Raw genomic sequence first — 19,897 nt, forward strand, 5'->3', positions numbered from 1 at the left:
CACATGAATTGACAAATAAACTAAATTTTAAACCACAAAAAAAAATCTACATCCAGATATTTTTTCGTATTCAATTTGACGGAAAGTTGCGACCAACCGATCGTTTCGCCTTCCGCACAAGGCAAAACTAAATTTCGACGACTGGCCGATCCGCCTACTAGAGAAACACGACTGGACAATAAACAAACTTTCACTTTCTTTCGGGTAGTTTAATCCCCGGAATATTAGACAAATAACTTTGATTGAACTATTTGCGAATAACAATTCGAAATAAGTTCAGTAATAGTTGTCGAAGTACGTTGGCTGATAAAAGGAAATCAAACACACGATAATACTCGTTGAAGCGTCGGCAGATAAAACGGATTGGCTCATGCAGGGCATGGTTTCTGGGCCGTTGTTACAAGAACAGAATATCTCGATGACGAAGCAATCTCTCAGGTGCATACATGTTCAGCTGTGCCAACAATGCAGAACAGTCGATGCAATCCATAAGCAGCTTCCCGGCGAATATGACTTGTGCAACTTTTCGTCTCTCTTCCAGCGTTTCGTTGTTCAAGGGACGACAGACAACACGATATCATACGATGGCAAGTTTGATGAGTCACGCCAATTAGGAAAACGAAGAGCGTATCTTACGAACTTCTTTGGGAAGATCAGATCAAATAAAAATTGTAAAAAATTTAGAAGTGGATTCACATTTCAATTCGCAAAATTGATTGCCATATTACAAAGACTTGCACGCAGGCAAGCATTTTCATCGAACAAGCTATTATTGCTGATCGTCATCAAATATTTTTGGTTGGGGCCTGAGATGTTTAGACGAAGAAATCATTGGTGCCTTGGTTGAATGTTATTCAATCGTTACATCATGTCCATGTGACAACTGCACCGCGTCTGATGCAGTTGGTAGGGCATTCGGCTGATAATCTTGTGTCCTGATATCTGTTTCCCATTTAAAAAAAAAATCTGTCAAGAACATTTGAAGAGAGATTTTTTTTCTCTGTTTTTTCCTTTGCTTTTCCTCGCGGAATTCCGTTAAAAGTTGGTCACACCTATTTTACAGAGAAATCATGTCTTCAATTTTTTCTTGTTCGATAGAACCTCTATGGCTTCTTTGTAGTATTTGGGTTTGACTCAAAACTTCATCTTCATTAGGATGTCTCAAAAAATACACAATGTTTGAAAAGTCATGGTGCTCAAGCCTGAATGATAATCGCATCTGGAATATTTCTGAAGAACAACACAAAATTCTAAAAAATAGTTTAGAGGTTCCGGCAGAGCGATTTAAAAAAAAAGATGCTTTTTCGCACTTATGGGCACATATTGGCTATATTCGCCACATGATTTTTCCAATCGTTGATTTTTGTTTCTGTGGCCATAATGAGTATCCTACATGGTTATTGGTTATTTTATGCGAGAACCGTTCATTTAGTATTCTTCGTTCAGTTTTTTATTAGTTCCTCCTGTTGAGAGGTAGATGAGGACTATACTGATTCCTTGAACAATGTTTTGTATTGAACCTCGATCACTGCTCATGCTTCCCAAAATTCCACATATTTATTCACCTTCACTTTAGTAACGGCTATTTCCATTTTCTTCCTTGAGTGCGAGGCACGCTTTTCCACAATTCACACATAATTTGTTTCATTACTGCAATCTTTATGGTACGATCCTCCCCACTTGCTGCACATTGTACTACTCTTACTACATATTGATGTGACGAACATAAATCACTTGAAGCACCGAAGAGGGCAAACATGCCGGTCAGGATTTGGTTATCCATCGGTCCTGCACACGAGTTTAATGTCTTGTGCTTGTAGACATTCACGTTGATTCATCGGTAAACTTTTTGATTCTTGCCAGATTTTTGACCTAGTGTTCATACTTTACATTAATGATGATATTGCTATCCTTTGTTTCTTTGGCAACAACTGTGCCACAATAGCTTTGAATGTTTTTTTTTCACCAGTGCTGGGGACATTTCATGGAAGTTCCTACCTTCCTTTTACCCTCTCCACTGCCATCCCAATTTCCCTAGAACGTCCGCCAGAGGATTCCTCCAGCCGTGGGAATTCATGTGGGTTATTTATCTACTTGTCAGCTGTGTTTTTCTACTTTTCGCGGTAAGTGATCACTCGCGTACGGTTACATTCGGTTGTTGTGGTGTACTTGTACCGTTTGATGACCTGTTTGTTAAAATCAATTTACTGTGACACTGAATTTGACGCCACGACACATTCTAGCAATCAACTACGTCGTCTATGCTCGCTATGACTAACCATTACAAGTTTGTTTGAATAAGAAAAGCAAAATAGGTAAAAAACAGGATAATTAGCTTTCAAATCTTATAGGTACCATGGAAACACTAATAGGAAAATCTGTCATATTAAAGGGACACGCATTAGTAAGTTGCCATCAGCAACCTTTCCGTAGTATTCGTCATTTGTTATCCTCTATTCTATATAATGCACAGCAACACTCCCACGTATGCCACTCTTTTAGATTGACATCTAAATTTAGTCCGTGCCAGAAATAACCATATCATATCCTGCCATTTCATTAACTCCGCATCCCTTCATTAGAGAATCCAACATGCTTCATCACTTTAATGCAAACAGCAAACTTTTATTCTCATCTGCTGTCGTTGCTGTGTTGCTGCCGCGCACATCCCAAGCCCTAACGACCGTTGCTACCCTTTGAGAACGTGTCTCTTGCCCTATCCGACAATCCTAGCAGACAAAAGGGGCTTCGGGTCGACGTCGTCGCTGGATCGGGGAACGACGACAGCAACCTCTATAGCTTCTACACGACGTTCCCCATACGTTACGTTATGTTATTATGGCAACGAGAAGCATCTCACTCAGCGTAGGACAACATCATCATCAGCATCATCGTGGACCATGTTTTGCCTGATCCGTTCCTCTTAGGTCCACGCCGCACACACAGAGATCTAGTTCAAACAAACAAAACTAGCTTGCGAAAAACTGACAGCAACCCGGAATCGGTCCACTGTAGGGCATGAAGGTGGGCATAAATCGGGAAAGTTTTGAGAATTTAGAGTTCTGAGAATTTCGAATTTCCATTTCCTTATCATCTATTACATAGGGATGACAAATGGCATTTCGTGTCAATAGGCTTATTTATCGACAACTTGTTTGAAGAAATCAATTCCATTATAGCTTTTTATGAACGTTTAGCGCTTGAATGGTCTCAGAACTCTATCTAAGAAATCATGTCAACTCTATCATCTAAATATGTGTTGGGCGTGACAGTAAAATTTCCAAAATGCAATAAAATGCTTAGCCAGTATTGTTATTTTACATAAAGTTGGCTCTTATTCTGCATATTAAAGATTTAGAGCAATGTGCTATCTTGTGTGTTCTTATCTTGTCTTGTGTTCATCAATGTCCTAGCTTTTTACAACTCTATAAAACAAGAAATAAAAAAAAATACACAAATTAAGAAACAGTAGATTCGAATTTCTTTTTTGCAAATTTTATATATTTTTGTCACCATCATAGCACATGCTATTATGTGCTTTGTATATACCGTGCAACCGAATAATTGATTAATAAGTTTGAATAATGTTACAAGTGGCATTACTCGCAGAGCGCTCCTGAAATTTGAGCAAAAGAATGACAATATCCCACAGTGCGTCCGCCCAACCGGAGAACAATGATGAAGTGGAAGGATTCGCACTCGTCGAGGTCGAGCCGAGCGATGGGGTCCCCGTATTATTATGAAGCCATGAACCCTTGCCATGAGCCACATCCACCGCAGTCAGGCGGCCGAACGGCTGGCCGAGATAAGGCACATGTCGTCGTCGGTCGGTGGCACCACCGGTCAAGTGGAACTTCGTCTGCGTCCGATTCTGTACACACTCTAACGAGGTACCGCTCTCCGTCCATACATCGGCAGCAGCAGAACAAGCAGTCAACCGTACCACGTGCCATGTTGATCATTAGACTTCATGACATCGCCCTGGTAACGCCACGGATGGGCCACCATTCAGTGAAACACTTCACATAAGGTCTGCCGAACGAAGGTGGAAGGCGTTGTTGGTGGGAGAAAGACGAACGGAAAAATAAATTTCATTATTCATGTTTGATTGCAAATATGAAAATCATAAAAGTTCCGCTTCTTCTACTGTCATCCTAACGATGTTCAGTGTTTACGATGGGAAGAACACACGCAGAAATTCTAAGAGGGGAGATTTACAGAACGCACTTCAGTGCCAATATTCAAACCACGACACATTTTAGTTCAAAGAATAAGAATGATCATCCATTTGAAGTGAAGTTAAAAAATATGGGTGAGAGATGCCTCCCTCTCTAATTCCAATTTTTGCTTTCATGTGTCCAAATTAATGACATCATGTCCAAATTTATGACAAATATTTCGCTTCTAATTTTTTGTTTCTAAATCGTACTTTAGCAATAATATCACCAACTGACCTATCCGAGTACGGTAGGGTCTGGATCAGATATCATAATTTCTAAATACTTTAATTACTCGCATTCGCAGATTTCATGAACTGTATATTAATATTTAATGGAATAAATAACAATATGATAGGAAAATGTTCCAAAATTGATATATATTTGTAGAGAGTAAAATCAAATAGGGGTCGATGCTATTAGGAATGCGCTTGAAGAAGAAGCCGGAGCCGGTGGTTTAGAGATGAAGCAGATAAACTCCGTAGGAGGGACCTTATCCAGCTGGACGGCAACCGGTATTGGTGTTCATTGTGCAAAATTCGGGAGCAGCATGCGAAGCTTCAGATAATCACCTGAAATCAGAGATTTACTCGCAGTGTTGGTTTTACTCACAATTCTCCTATGCAGGGGTTTTTGGGGCTGGGAAAGGTTGTTAAGATGGTTTGAGACCCCTCTCCGCTCTAGAAGGGGGAGCTCCCATACCAATTAAACACTAATATCTGCAAAACTCGGAAACTTATCAAGCAAATGGAACCCAATTCGGCATGTCGAAAAAAAAAAGTTTTGACGTTTGTTCAGCCGAATGAAATTGCAGGGCAAACATTAAAACAAAAATTGTGAACACAAAATAAATGTTTTTTTTTTTCACCATTTAGACTTTTATGAAATAAATTTCGTCGTTCTCAGATTTCGCTTTCGATTTCGCTGTTGGCTACCGTGCGCATTTCACTTGAAGATCGTGACAGTTGCCTTCCGTTTATCTGACACCACGATGATAAGCGCACAATGTCGGCTTGAAGTGCACAGCAATCTAAAGCTGACTTCACCTTCACGACTCGGTAAATTTTCAGGTCATCCGCAAAAAGCAGCTTGCACGAGTGTAGCTGATCGCAAACGTCGTTGATAAATAGCGCAAAAATTAAAGGTCCTAGGTGACTCCCTTGTGGAACGCCAGACGGAATCTCGAATTCATCGGAAGTGGCGTCACAAACCTTGACGAAGGCTTTTCTTGAAGTCAAGTACGAATGAATCCAGTTGACGATCCACGACGGTAGACCAAGACGGTTCAGTTTCAAAATAGCAAGATCATGCGGAACTTTATCAAATGCTTTCGAAAAGTCAATATAAACAGCATCTACTTGTTGCCGCTTCTCGATGCATCCAATAACGCTATTAGTGAAGCTCATCAAATTAGAGATTGTCGAACGTTTTTGCATGAATCCATGCTGGAATTCTTATATAACGGACTTAACTTCTGGATAAAGCTTTTCATGCAACAGTCTTTCAAATACTTTGGCCAAACAGTTCAGGGTCGAAATGGGTCGATAATTTTCTACGCTATGTATGTTGTCGGGATTTGAAAATCGGTGTAATTGATGCATGCTTCTAGGCATCAGGGAACACGCCATCCGCGAGTGATCGGTTGAAAATTGTCAGGGCTGGGCCAGCCAGCGAGGCTGCACAGTTTTTTATGAACGACGGTGGAATCTGATCTGGACCAGGTCCCTTCGAAACGTCAACTGCATTAAGAGCGTTAAAAACCGTGTCAAAACTGAGGTTTAGCTGCAGTAGATAGATGTTGAAGCTCCGTAACTCATCAAAATATTGTTGTGGCGGTAAATGGTAATCTGACTCAAACACACTGTGAAAGAACTCAGCAAAGAGATTTGCAGAAGTGTTATCGGCGGAAGAATTATGATTACCATAGAAGACGTTATTCGGAATGCCAGCTGACCTTTTGCGTGTATTCACAAAATACCAGAACGATGAAGGGTTCTTTTTTAAGGTTCCGTTGCATTTGTTCAATGTACTCACGGAAACGAACTTCATGCACGCTGTTATACTCAGCTTCCGCAAGTTGAACAGCATACTTATTCTCAGTTGTCCTGGAACGAAAATAACATTTACGGGCCTTGCGTAGACGGTTCCGTAGTCTGCGCAGCTGCGGGTTCCACCATGGTTGTTGGCATTTTGTAGACATTCTTCGGGTTTTCAGCAGGACATTGTCGTGCGAAGTTATATTCGTTCCGTGCAGCTGAATTCGACTGCGGGTGTTGCAAATCCTCAGAGAAACATTCGAGCGTCAAAACAAATGGCTTGTTGTAAGGATCGACTTTCAAAATGACAGCCCGTGTTTCAAACAGTTCAATTCGATCAGAATAACTGACTAAAACTAAATCGAGAAGCCTAACATTCGCATTAACCAAATCATTGATTTGCTGCAATCCTGTGGCTAGTAAACTATCATGGTTTCACGAGGGTCGGCTAACTCGAGACGCATAAGGGATTCACCGTTTAGCGTAAATATCGGTGGGTTGCGCGGTCTAATATAAATGCAACACAGACAGATGGACTCATGTGGTAGCATAACTTACTCATGTTTTCGTGAAGACTGAAAAAGGTAGGAGTACGCAGTGTAAAAGCGTGGCCAAAACTATGCTCATCATTTTGTCGGCTGTAAATGCATTCAATTAACAGCCAAAGCTTTTTTTTTTGTTTTTTATGCTCTTTGTATTAAACTAGTAGTGAAGTATGACCACCGGCGGCGTCAGTTATTGTTATTAGGTAGATCATCACTTGGCGTAAGAACGCTGCCTTTGAGAACTACAGCGTGCTTGCGACGAGTGGTGTCCTTCTCTGACTCTGTCATTGAGTATGATTTTTATGTTAATTTTCATTCTTGGATTATTACTTACTAAGATTTGCGAAGATGTGCTTTGTTTGTTCACTTCGACCATATAAATTTGTCATCGGATAATGTTAAAGTCCCTGGATAATGTATTGATACTACAATCAATGGAGCAGATCAAAAAATTCGTTGTACTTCAGCCGCTTTATTTCTTAACAACCTTTTACATCCAAAAAATGCGTATGCTTTTCATCAAAGTCTTACTCTTCTTTGAAAGCGAACCATTTTATGAGCTTTGTCGCTAAAATCAAAAATATTAATTTTTTTTGCCTAGCTTTTCTAAGAAAACTTTACTATATTCAAATAAAAACAACTCACGATTGCGTGAGGATGCGTGAAATGTTTTTCATTGAGCTTATTGAGGAATCTCCAATCTTTTTTGTTGCTTGATCGGGTTTGGAACCTAATTAAAAGTTTAATTTTGTAAAACATATTATAGTAAAAAGGTAAAAAAGCTAGTAAATAATATCATCATCTTGGATCACCTAAAAACAATTTCAGATCGAATCATGCTTGGAAAGGATTTTACATACCCTCATTATTGGTACCTATATTGATTGAAAACCCAGAAAACACGATAAAACATGAACATTTTTTCATGGACAGTTGCGATAAAACTAGCATGTAAATTATGGTGAAGTTTTGGCAGCCAGCATTGCTCACAAGTAATCAATATTGATCCAAAAATCCCAGGGCAAGTTAGTATTACTATTTGAGAGTACAAAAACGAAAAATAATATGGAGATATCTAGAAATATTGTTTTTGACTTTTGGCCAGGATTTGGGCTGAAATACTCCTTAGTGGGTTGTTGAAAAAGCCTTCAAAGACAAAATTGACAACTCTTGAATTTCGTCGAGCGAATCTAATCATTCGTGAAAAATACAATAAGTTTGGACAGACGAAGTTCGTCGGGTTAGTATCTAAGATGGTTTTAGACTCCTTCCCGTTTTGGAAGCGGGGTTTCCACATAAATTTAACACAAATGATTGCATAACTCGAGATCTAATCTCGCAAATGGAATAAAATTTAGTATGTGAAGGTTTTTGAAGACAATAAATTTTCCACTTCCCGTTCTAGAAAGGGGGGGGGGGGGGGCATCCAAAAAAAACAAACAGAAATTTCTACATAACTCGGGATCTAATCAAGCAAATGGAACTAAATTTGGCATGCGGAGGTTTTTGAAGACAAGAAATGTATCTTTGAAGGTTTGAGAACCCTTTTCCGCTCTGAAAGGGGACTCCTTTTACTAATGAAATTTCTTTAATAAAATTTCAGTAAACATTTTATAATTTCTGTCTAACTCGAGAGCTGATCTTCTTCTTCTTCCTCGTTTGTCGGGTGAAGATCACTGCGTCCAGATTTTAGGACTATTGTGATATACCCTTTTGCTGTGAAATACGCAAGTTATCTCAGTAACATGTTTGTCACTGAGATACCTTGGTATCGATTGAACTCAAGACCATCTATTATTGATGAATAGATATCCTGAGTTACAGTATGTGACTCCCCCATTCTGGCGAGACTAGCTTTATGAAGCCAACCACGTCCTTGGGGATAAGATCCATATGTCAGCAGGCCCTAAAAGGGCTTGCTGAGAACTTTGAACCTACGTTGGGTGAGTGCACTGCAATAGCAGAGGATGTGTTCTGATGTTTCTCTCTCCTCGTCACAGAAGCGGCAATTTGAGGTTTGGATTGCTCCGATCTTTTGTAGATGGTATCTGCAGGGGCAGTGTCGAGTTATTAGACCGGTGTAGATGTTGAGATCCCTTTTGTTGAGACCTAATAGTTGTTGGGTTTTCTTGGGGTTAATCGTTACGAGCCTTTTGGATTGGCTCGTATGGGGAAGTGCATTCCAGTTTGATGTGATTTGACTGACCATATATTTGTTCAGTTCCATTTTTACAGAGCAGTCTGAGATCCCGCAGAAGGGCTTAGGGCCTATGAACCTTTCATTAGATCCATTCCTGGCTAGCTCATCAGCAATCTCGTTTCCCTCTAGACCCGTATGTCCTGGGATCCAATATAGGTAGACTCGATTGCGTATGGATAAGTTTTTCAAAGCCAGAATGCATTCCCACACTAGCTTTGAGTTACAAGTGTAGTTATTAAGCGACTTAAGTGCCGCTTGGCTGTCAGAGAAAATACATATTTTTGCAAATCTATACTTTCTCCTCAGGCATAATAACACGCATTCTAATATTGCATATATTTCCGCCTGAAATACATGGGCCACTGTCCTAAGTGGACAGAAATTTTTGTTGTAGGGCCATAGATTCCGGATCCTGTCAGATTATTCATTTTCGAACCATCTGTGAAGAAATGTATAGAGCCTGTTGGAACGCTGGGTCCACCTCCTTCCCACTCCTGGCGGGAAGGAATGAACACATCGTAAGGTAAGTCATAATTGACTACCGTTTCCATCCAGTCACTACAAATTCCTATTGCGGGATTTATGGCAAATTCATTTAATATGCTGAGGTGACCCGTAAGGTCTCCCGACAGCAGTGTTTTTGTTCTCTTTAACCTTAGAGCACTTTTTTCCGCTTCCAGCTTTATGAATTGATCTAACCGGGGCAGGTGAAGCATTGCGTCTAGGGCCAAAGTGGGTGTACTACGAACTGCACCAGTGATGGCTATGCAAGCGGTGCGTTGGATTTTGTTGAGCTTAGCCCTTGCAGCAGCCTCATTAGTTTTAGGCCACCAGACAAGGGAAGCGTAAGTTGTCCTGGGACGGACACAGGTTTTATATATCCACATGATCATACTTGGTTTTAGGCCCCATCTTTTACCAAGGGTTTTTGAACAAACCCAAAGTGTATTGAGACCTTTCTGCACAACTGATTGGAGATGAGAGTTCCAATTAAGCTTTAAGAGTATGACACCTAGATATTTTACTTCACTTGAATAAACTAATTGTGTTTGATTCAAGAAAAGGGGTTTCAGTTGTACCTTTCTCCGTTTGGTCAAAGGGATAATGGAAGTTTTTGTAGGATTTATGCCTAGTTGATACTTTTGACACCAGGAAAAAGTGTGATTTAGGGCAGATTGCATTCTTTCCACGATAACACTTTCGAATTTGCCTCGTACAATAATGACAACGTCATCAGCATATCCAACCACTTCGAAGCCTCTTCTCTCTAAGCTCTCTAGAAGCTCATCCACCACCAGTGACCACAACAAAGGAGAAAGCACTCCGCCTTGCGGACACCCCCTTGTTGCTTTAACGGTGATGTATGAACCGCTAAGCTCAGAGGAGATTTTCCGATTAGCTAGCATAGCATGTACCCAGGTAACAATGCATGGGTCGAATTTTCTCCTCAACATTGCTGACCCTATAGACGAATAAGAAGCGTTATCGAATGCGCCCTCAATATCAAGAAATGCTACAAGAGCAATTTCTTTTGCATTAAGTGTTTTTCGATTTTTGAACTGCCGTATGTAGTGCCGAGATCGTAGATTTTCCACTTTGATAAGCGAATTGGTTTTTTTGACAAAGGCATTGCTTTCATAAATTTGTGATTTATGTACTCGCATAGTACCTTTTCCATAATTTTGAGCATTACAGAGGATAAACTTATCGGCCTGAATGCTTTGGGGTTGGTTTTATCTCTCTTGCCTGCCTTCGGAATGAAGACAGCCCGGATTTGACGCCAATCGTTAGGTATGTGCCCCAAAATCAGACTCGCCTTAAAAATCTCAACCAAGGGTGGAATCAGTGTTTTCTCCTCTTTTTGGATCAACGCTGGGAATATTCCATCCATGCCAGGAGACTTAAATGGCTCGAAAGATCTCACAGCCCTCTCAACCCTGGCCCGAGTGAAAGCTTCCTTTGCAACCTTTATTGCGTCTTTTTTAGATCCAGAAACCCATGATTGGATCTCTTGTGGATCTGAGACAGCAATTCCAGTGCCTTGGTCGCCGATGCTCGACTCAGGGATTGAATCAGGGAAGTGGATCTTTAACAATTCGCTCAGTGTATCGCTAGGCTCTACAGTGAGCGAACCATCCGCCTTCCGGAGGCTACCCACACCATTGGAGTGGTCTTTTGTAAGAGTTATATGGAGTCTGGCCACTACGGGTGTATTCTCTATGCTTTCACACATTAGAATCCACGATTTCCGTTTGGCTGACCTTATTTCTTTGTTGTAGTTCGTCAGGGCCTTTCTGTATAGGCTCCAATCGCCGGTTCGCTTAGCACGGTTGAACTCCCTACGCGCAGTTTTCCTAAGCTTCTCAAGAGTTTTATTCCACCATGGAACGTCTCTACTCGAACTAGTTGATTTAGTTGGACAGCTCTCTTGGTAGGCGTTAAGGATTTTGTTTTTAATGGATGGTGTTATGGACTTGATGTGACTTTCTATGATGTACTCTTCGGATCGTAGGATAGCTGAGTAGGATTCCCAATCAGTTTTCTTAGGATCTTTAAACGTTTTTTCCATCGTTAGACCCCCTTCCCATTCGAAGATGATGTGTTTATGGTCTGACATTGATATTTCTTCAGAAACATGCCAGTTTTTTATTTTATCAGAGATAGACCGACTACATAGAGTCAAGTCCAAAACTTCCTGACGAATGGAGTTTTCAAACGTGGGCTTGTCATCAACATTACAAATGTCAATGTTCTTGGAAGAGAGAAACTGTAACATTTCTATTTCTGGAGGAGGGATTTCGTCCACGTCACCTGGGAAGTATGCCGAGACCACCAAGATCTCTCTACTCCCTCTGGCGGAAGGTACCTCCATCCTGACCGCTACGATGTCCCTTTTTATGAATTCTGAAATTGAAAAGTATTTACAGTTGGTATGTAATAAAATAGCCGCTCTAGGAGAAAGCTGGCTGTCATCATATACCAACTTACATGAGTGTTGTGGAATACCCTGTTTTCTGGGTTTATTTACCCCTGGCTCTTGAATGAGGGGCCCGGTTTAATTGTTTTTTGTGGACCCCCCATAGAGCACACCCGTGGCGCTCTCAGCATGGTGGAGGTTCACTTGCAGAACTTTAGTCGCCATCTCCGGGGTTCCCGCTTTTTTTCGGACGACGACTGTCCGGCTTTGGATGTTGCGGATCATCAGGATGTCGTTTGGTATTACAGTTTGGGTTTTCTCTCTTCCCTGTAGCAACCTGGCCCGCCAGTTTCGCCTCTGTGGTCAAACTGTCGCTTTTTGCACCCCCTTTGCCCTGTTTAGATACCTTTGGTTTAGTACCACTAGAGCAGGGGGTCGCATGTAAGCTTCGAGCTTTTCCTTTAGAGGCGGACAGACTAGCCTTTATGGTGCTTTTGGGGTGAGATTTACTAACCTCGCCCGAACCGGAGGCTTCCTCAGTTTCTCTTGGGTCAGCCTTCCAGTTAGCCGAACCTCGCCCGAACAGGAGGCCTCCTCAGATTGCTCTTGGGTCGGCCTTCCAGTCGGATTGGCGGTAGCGGCAGTCGGTTGATCTGTAATCTTCCTTAGTTGGATTTCACCAAATCGGTAGTTGAGGGTGTATTTGGACTTCTTCAACTTTTCCATCGACACACCCTCTACTGTGAAGATCCATTCAACATGAATATCTTTCAGAATGGATCGTTTCACAATACGCCAATTAGTTGTTGTGATGTCATTTTGGCTTTCTATGAGAGCCTTTATTCGGTCGTCATCATAGCTGGAGCTTCGTGGGAAGAATGCTCGGATCATCTCTGGACGTGGAATCGCCACTTCGTCCATTGCCATCAGCTCTGCACCTTCCCAGGGTTTCATGGATGGGGATATTCTCTTTAACCACTCAGCAGTCTCTTGATCCTTACAGATTAGAACCATGTAACCGGACTTGTAGATGAGGTTGTTGAATTTGGGTTTTATTGGCTCGTTTCGCTGTTGAACTACTCTGAGCAGGAGTGTTTCTTGTAGAAGGTCTAGCTGGGCTGTAGTGAGTTGGACGGTGGGAAAGTCTTTGGGTATTATCCCGACCTTCACGCTTTTGGCCATATCACTGTAGCTGATACCAGCTGTTTTCCTCATGGGTGGGTTTTGTTGTCCAGACACGTTTTCTGAGGCGCGCGGTTTGAGGACTGTTGGGCGCGCTCTCTCGGATCCAGATGGTGCTTCACCCTTTTTGTTTGGGGGTCCTCTGTGGCGGATTTGTCTAGGTCGTTTCTCGAGCGTTTTGAGGAAGTGGGCTCGCTCTCCTTATTCAGGATTATGGACAAGGCCTCATTCCGGTCTTTTCCCTTCTCCCGGAGAGTTCTAAGCTGCTTCCTCTGCGAGCGTGTGAGTGTGGGGATTTTCTTTCTCGGAGCACCCTTGGCTTCCGTAGAACCCTTGTTATCTTCGGATCCTTTGCTACTTGCTAAAGATTTTTGGAGGTTGATGACGATCCTTATACCATCATCTTCGTTATCTTCCATGTCCAGCAGGTTGGAGTCGGTCGATGAGGGGGGTTGTAGATCTGGATCAGCTATGTCGAAACATGTGCTGCTCCGAGAGATAGGCGTTGAGGGGCAGGATATTTCCATCTTCTCCTGCGAACTACTGAGTAGCTGGTCTTCGGTAAGGCCAAGCTGACTCAGAGTATTCTCCACTTCGCTCTCACACGACTGAGAGAGGCAGTCGTCACCTTGAGGGTTGTTTGTAGAATTTGTACTCATTTTTGGTCCCACGAGTAGCTAGGGAAATAAATGTCCGCTGCACCAGTGCCCCGCCGTAGTGCAGTAAGGGCTGCTTACTGGGGTATTCGCCCTGGTGCACCCCAGGCTCCGTTCATGATTGAGCATGTTTAGAACCCCTCAACCATTCAGCCCTCGGCACGGGTCGCATGACACCTTGGCATTGGGGTTAATCAATTTTTGCTTTACACGATGGCCATGAATAACAGCCATCGCAACCTTCCTCCTTTACCAGGGCTTAGGACCTGTAGCTCAAGTTCTCAATAGTTTCACAATCTTTCGGACATGCAACTACGGAGAACCATCATTGCTAGCGGAGAGCTCATCAAGTAAATGAAACCTAATTTGACATGTGAAAAAATAGTTTTGACATTTGCTCTTTTGAATGAAATCTAATCACAGAGCAAATGTTAAAACCTAAATTCTGAATACAAAATGAATGTACAAATGCTAACTAATTAGTTTTGGGCTAGACGAAGTTCAGGTGGTTCGGGTCTGCTAGTGTGTAAATAGATTCCCAGTCGTATAAACATTTGGAATTTTTGGTTATTTTCAATTTATTGGTGCTGTAGCCCCCCAGTTTTGTTGTTTTTTTTTCTCTGCTTGGTGAAAAGAGAGAACTCGGAATTAAGGTTATTCCACCAGGTATTATGTTCCACTGGAGACAGAAGTTGACCTCCAGCGGAAGTGTAAAGATCGGGAAAGGAATAAGCAAACAACTTCGATACGATCCGGTGGAAGGTAGGGGTGATGTGTTCGACGTACCAGTCGAGATGTGCTCGTCATGGGGGAAGAAACCATGGGATGATGTTTTCCGGATATATCCGGAGGGGTGCTGTAATCGACGGGAGATTCTCGTGCTGTCAGATTTGGGCATATTTTGGACCCGGATACAGGGCCGAAAGAAGGAGCTGGATGATGATGCTGGAAGTTGTAGAACTTACAATCCCAGTGCCTGGGAGGACTAGGCCGCTGTGTCTGTTGGGACTTGTTGCCTGGAAAGCGGCTTGAAGGTACGAGACTTACCTCCCGAAAAGATGCTTCCGAGTTTCCTGGAAGGCTAGAAATATTCGACTCGGTCGTTTCGGTGAGGTCACGCCATCAGCCATTGGCGCCATGGTGTTGGATGAGTTGGCAGGTAAAAACCTTGATTTCTCTTTTCCTGTTGGAGGATCCTACTGGCCTCCAGGTATGTGCAGCCGTGGCCAATTTTGATCCTCTGGACATCATTTTCAGCTTTACAGCTGAGGCATGAAGGCATGATCGAGTCGAGATACCATGCCGATCACTCATGCATCTACACAGTGCATCTCACAGTGCAGTTTTGGGCCTTGCAGCGAGCTTCTTCTTCTTCTTCTTCTTCTTGGCATTACATCCCCACACTGGGACAGAGCCGCCTCGCAGCTTAATGTTCATTAAGCACTTCCACAGTTTTTAACTGTGAGGTTTCTTAGCCGGGTTACCATTTTTGCATTCGTATATCATGAGGCTGGCACGATGATACTTTATGCCCAGGGAAGTCGAGACAATTTCCCATCCGAAAATTGTCTAGACCGGCACCGGGAATCGAACCCAGCCACCCTCAGCATGGTCTTGCTTTGTAGCCGCGCGTCTTACCATCTTCTATCACTTATGGTTCACAAGTTATGAGCTTTTTCAATAAATACGTTAGGGCGGTCCCTTAAAATCGGTTTTCTTCACATAACTTTTTATACATTTATTTCTCGCATAAACTTTGTTCTGAGCTCTTTTAGGACTTTTGAAGATGCACATTTTTGTTAAAGAACCATGGATCTATCTCTCATAACAAAAAAGTTATTCGAGTTTTTGTATGAAAAACATGTTTTTATCATATGCGTATATTTCAAAATAGAGCAAACCGATTTTCAATCTATTGGTTCCATTCTAAAGCTCACACTTTTCTGCGTTTATGGTGGGAAAACTGAGAGAGCGTTTTTTGTTTAAAGCGTTTTATTTCATTTTGAAAAAAATATGTTTTTAATCGAAAAACGGCTATAACTTGATAAATAAACGAGATAGGTCCATGGATCTTCAACAAAAAGATGGGTCTAAAGACAATGTGGTCTTCTAAATGTGGTCCATACAAAGTATCCCTCTAAAATCAATACATAAAAGTATTTAAACAAAACGGTTTTCGTAGGGAAATAAACGTTAGATTGATCAAAGTATGCGAGAAATGAATGTATAAAAAGTTATGTGAAGAATACCGATTTTTAGGGACCGCCCTAACGTATTTATTGAAAAAGCTCATAACTTGTGAACCATAAGTGATAGAAAAATTCTTTCTTCGGCAAAGTTGCTCAAAATTATTTGCTCTACAACTTTGTGGAGCATTGCACAAGTCTTTACCGAAAAATGCAAAAGTTGATATTATTAAATTCTGAAATATAGGTACCACCCTAATTTCACTACATGGGAAAAAATCGTCAAAAAATATTTATTTTTTTTTCCCAAAGACACTATATATCTAAAACTAATAGTTTTGGCGCAAACATTTTTGTCTTGCTAGATTCGATTATGGGACCATTGTGCAATGTGATGGACTTCATCAACTCCTTGGTTGCCCAGCTCCGCGTGCAATTCATCAGTACCGTAGTTGATGAAATCCCTGCAACCTGCAATAGACAATGAATTTGAACTACGTCTGCCGTACCATCCTATTTTTTTAAAATTTGATCAGTTTATCTAAATGACTTTGATATCTGACTTTGAGTACGTACGTCCTGCCTTCCCTTTCCGGAAAAGCCACGGGATGGAGAAAGGTATTGAGGAGAAGGGGAAAGGCTCGGACGAGGTCTGGACCTAAAAGAGGGAAGCGTGCACAATGTGGAATTCTCATACAAATCGGTGTCCAAAAATAGGTTCAATTAATTGCATATTATTCGGAAACTCGGCCGTACGAAAACCATTGTGCACAGCTGCATTGCATATGCACAGCACATGTTTCGAAATGGACAAACTGATATGAAATTTGCGAAAAAGAATGCACGTGTCTTGGAAGGACTCGAACCCTCAACCACCTATTCTCTAGATAGGCGTGATAACCCCTACACAACAAGACCACTTAAAGGTCACGTTTGCGGAAAAGCCATCAGAATCCGAGTACCAACCTCCACCGCGGTTAGCTCTTTTTTGCAAATTGAATATCTTTCGGATGCTTGATTTGTCCAATCTCCACATGTGCTTTACTGTTGTATATCCACAGTCAAGCGAGTGCACATTGTTTATTAAACGAGAGGATCGCACTCCATGCCCCCCCCCCAACAACGGGTTGGGCGGGATGGTATAGAATGCGAATCAATCGCACTCTGCTGTGCCAAGTGGTTCATAGTGGTTCAAAAGAAACTGTTTCTCACAACATATATTATGTGAAAGAGCATTCAGGGAGTCTTTTTTTAATCCTTAAAAAAATGGCCTAATAACATACAAACCAAAGTTAGGAATGATTTTTTTAATTTTTGTCAGCTTTTTTATTTCGCCAACCCATACCTTTTGACTGCATAAACATAACGTTTAAATGTTTTCCGATTTTTTTTTGTCTAGAGTATATGCTTTCATATGGTATACCAATTAGACAAATTGTAGATAGTCAATGTTTTGATTAACGGCCACCATTTTTCCTGGGTGATCGACTGTCCCGCTGCCATTGGCCTCCGCCGGGATGCTACCAGCTTGGCCGACCAGAAATATGTCGGATAGTCTTTCCCACATATTAAACCATTCCGTAGCCAAATGAGCTCTGGAATATAAAGCTCTGGAATGTCTTGATGAAGCCTATGGAGAGTGCCCAAAGCATGATGTGAAAATTGTTATCGGAGACGCTAACGCTCAGGTCGGTAGAGAGGACTTTTTCCGTCCCATAATCGGTAGGGAGAGCCTTCCTCCGCTACCCATGACAACGGCCTACGGCTAGTAAATTTTGCTGCTGCCAGAGGGATGGCCATCAGTAGCACATACTTTGCACGAAAGAACATCCGAAAGCACACCTGGAGACACCCAAATGGTGAAACTTGCAACCAGATAGACCATGTTCTGGTGGATGGGCGACATTTCTCGGATGTTATCGATGTGCGGACATTCAGAGGTCCGAAGATTGACTCTGATCACTACCTCGTTGTCAGTAAAATTCGATCACGGTTCTCAACTGTATCGAACGAAAGATCACAGCGAACGATGCGTTACAATATCCAGCGATTGTCGGCGGAAGAGGCGACAGCACAGAGGCGACCCAGGACGGGTTGGTTCGATGTGGAGTGTCAGAGAGTGACAGACGAGAAGAACGTTGCCAGAAGCCGGATGTTGGTGTCGGGTATCCGATCGAATAGAGATCGGTACAAGGAAGCAAGAGCAGCCGAAAAACGAACCCACCGCAGGAAGAAAAAAGAGTACGAAGAACAAGTTATTAGTGAGGCGCAAGAAAAAATGGAGCACAACGATATGCGGAGGTTCTATGAGTCTGTCAATGGCGTGCGGAGAAAGACAGCGCCATCTCCCGTCATGTGCAACGACCAACAAGGGAATTTGCTGACAGATAAAAGAACCAGCTCCCGGCTGAACTTCTCAAACATGGGAGTGAGCAGCTTTATGAAGTTCTGCACCATATTATGTCGAAAATATGGGAAGATGAGGAAATGCCTGCTAGCTGGGTGGACGGCCTCATTTGCCCTCTCTTTAAGAAGCGGCACAGACTGATGTGCGCCAATTACCAAGGAATAACCCTCCTTAATTCGGCGTACAAAATTATGTCCCGTATTCTGTTCAACAGATTGAGTCCGCTTGAAGAGTCTTTCGTCGGCGAATACCAAGCAGGTTTTCGTGAGCGCCGATCAACAACGGATCAAATGTTTACCCTGAGACAAATCCTTGATAAATTCCGGAAGAACAACAAGCAGACACATCATCTGTTTATTGATTTCAAGGCGGCGTACGATTCAGTGAAACGGAATGAATTATGGCAAATTATGCTTGAACATGGTTTTCCAGCGAAACTGATACGGCTGATTTGAATAACGTTGGACGGATCGAAATCAAGCGTAAGGGTTGCGGATGAAATATCGACGTCATTTGTTACCTTAGATGGATTAAAGCAGGGTGGTGCACTCTCGAATTTACTGTTCAATATAGGATGGTGAAAAATTTGAAGTGGCAGAAGAATTTGTGTATCTTGGAACATTAGTGACGTGCGATAATGATGTTACCCGTGAGGTGAAAAGGCGTATTGCAGCTGCAAATAGGGCTTATTACGGACTTCGTAGCCAGCTTAAGTCCCGTAGTCTGCAAACGAAAACAAAACTCGCGCTGTATACTACTTTGATTCTTCCAGTGGTTATATACGGCCATGAGACATGGACGTTAAAGGAGGCTGATCGGAGAGCTCTCGGAGTGTTTGAGCGTAAGGTGCTGCGGACAATACTCGGCGGTAAACAGGAGAACGGTATCTGGCGGCGTCGCATGTATCACGAATTGTACCAGGTATATAAAGGGCTGGATATTATTAAGCTTATACAACACGGCAGACTACGGTGGGCTGGTCATGTTGTTCGTATGCCGGAAGAACGTCAAGCAAAGATAATATTTAGTAGAGAACCCGGAAGAGGCCGCAGGCTTCGTGGAAGGCCGCGTACACGATGGCTTTTTGCAGTTGAAGAGGACCTGAGGGCGCTCAATGTTAAGGGCGACTGGAAGCGATTGGCCCAGGATCGAGTTCAGTGGAGAAGGATACTTCATTCGGCGTAAGTTCATCGAAGAGCTGTAGCCCATCAAGTATCAAGTAAGTATAATACTAACAAAACTTTCCCGAATTATTAATTAATAATATATTTTAGATGAGTTTTTTTTATCATGGAACGAGCAACAATAATAATCTTCTCAATTTCATGATTTTTTATTCATGATTTGGCTACCATGCAAAATAGCAACTTAAACCATCCTCCCCTACTTAAAGAGACTACATAATCTACACGCGATGGAAGGTAGTACGAAAAAAACGAGAACATTCGACAAAAGTTGTAAATATCGGCAGAAAGGAAAACTTTCTCAACCACATCGGCTTCTCGTGTCCGTTTGTGTTCCATTTGGGTTGGGCAGTAGTCGAGTGAATGT

The 19,897-nt window shown here is 42.2% G+C and overlaps 1 protein-coding gene across 1 annotated transcript in view; it reads right to left on the reverse strand.

The window, feature by feature from the left end:
* The window catches only part of LOC134208978 (prolow-density lipoprotein receptor-related protein 1-like), a 179,617-nt gene that overhangs the window by 88,850 nt on the left and 70,870 nt on the right, over positions 1–19,897 (reverse strand). The window lies entirely within an intron of this gene.

The sequence above is a fragment of the Armigeres subalbatus genome, chromosome 2 (genome assembly GCF_024139115.2).
Source record: "Armigeres subalbatus isolate Guangzhou_Male chromosome 2, GZ_Asu_2, whole genome shotgun sequence".
NCBI classification, from domain to species: Eukaryota; Metazoa; Arthropoda; class Insecta; order Diptera; family Culicidae; genus Armigeres; species Armigeres subalbatus.